The sequence below is a fragment of the Salvia splendens genome, chromosome 8, assembly GCF_004379255.2.
Source record: "Salvia splendens isolate huo1 chromosome 8, SspV2, whole genome shotgun sequence".
In the NCBI taxonomy this organism is placed as follows: Eukaryota; Viridiplantae; Streptophyta; class Magnoliopsida; order Lamiales; family Lamiaceae; genus Salvia; species Salvia splendens.
The window spans coordinates 10,446,070-10,447,541 of record NC_056039.1 but is presented as its reverse complement, the minus strand read 5'-3'; the positions used below and the strand labels follow the sequence as shown (position 1 = coordinate 10,447,541).

The following is a 1,472-nucleotide window of genomic DNA, read 5'->3' as shown; positions in this document are numbered from 1 at the left end:
AAAAATAAAGAGTGACTCTTAATGGGGAACGGCCCAAAAAGGAAATTAACGACTCTTATTCGGGGACGGAGGGAGTAACACCTTACATAAAAAAAATCAATTAGAATACTTATTGGAGTAAAGGCAAAAAATTGTTCTGAAAATATGACGATTTTATGATTGTGGTTCTGAACATTATCTTTTGAATTATTTGATCCCAAACAAATGGAAATGGATCAGATTTGGTCCATTTTTAACAGAATTTTTAACAGACCCGTTTATTTTTAACGGTCAACCCTACTTAAATGGCATTTGACTATATTAATATTTTCTTTCTCTTGATTAACTCAACATTGAGCACCACAATGGATATATGCAGTGACACTGCATCAAAATACCATATGAACTACTAATAAAAAGAAAATATAAAATAAGTTTAACCCAAAAAGCAAAATCATCAATCAAACTTTAACTAAACTTAATCAAACAAGCCAAAGCCCATGTCGTCGTCACTTTCCTCCTTCTTCTCCTCAACGGCAGGGAAGCTGGCAGCGGCGCCACCAGCAGCTGGAGCAGCGACTGCGACGACGCCACCATTAGTAAGATTCAACAGACAAATTCGCAGCCTTCAGCAGGGTCGAGATTTTCCCCGCTGTGATGGGGATTTCATCGTCGTGGAGGACCAAAGCGACATAGGTGCAAGCGAGCTCTCCCACCGACATCTTTTCCTACGAAGCCGAGATGATTGTCGAAGATTAAGGTTTTTCAAATGGAGATGTTGCTGCTGCGGCTTCTTTATGGTTTCATTTGACTAGATTAGTATTTCTAATTGGGGTTTTTAGAATTGGGGTTTTAGAGTTAATTCAACATTTTTTCCTCTCTTATCTCTGAATATCAATGGCTGACGTTGAGTATAGGCGTTTCGTCGGTGGTTTGGTGTTGGCCACCACTGACTAGTCTCTTGGCCAGGCCTTCTCTAGTTCGGTGAAGTCATCGAATCGAAGATTATGGACTATCATGAAATCCGGAGATCGAGGGGTTTCAGATTCATGGCATTCAAGGATGAGTAGTCGATGAGGGACGCGGCGGTTATGGGGGAGGTGGTCGTTGTAATTCTGAGGGTGAGTGGAAAATTTTATTATTTGTTGGTTATTTAAATTGTCACTAGTGTTTGGATTGTTTCGGTGTCAGTGACAGGTGTCAGATTTCAGATTTAAGAAATTAAAGAAGAAGATGAAGTGTGAGGTTCAATATAGCTGGAATTATCATTTATAAAATATTAAATATATTAATTAGAAATATTAATATAGTCAAATGGCATTTAAGTAGTGTTGACTGTTAAAAATAAACGGTTCCGTAAAAAATGGACCAAATCTGATTAATTTCCATTTGTTCGGGACCAAATAATTTAAAAAATAATATTCAAAATCAAAATCATCGTGTCATGCTCATGACCTCTTTTGGCCCGTAGTCTACTTATTGAGTACTGAACA

The 1,472-nt window shown here is 37.8% G+C and overlaps 1 pseudogene; it reads right to left on the bottom strand.

Moving 5' to 3' along the window:
- Positions 1 to 290: 290 nt before the first annotated feature.
- LOC121743950 lies at positions 291 to 1,177 on the bottom strand (annotated as a pseudogene).
- Between the last annotated feature and the right edge of the window lie 295 nt (positions 1,178 to 1,472).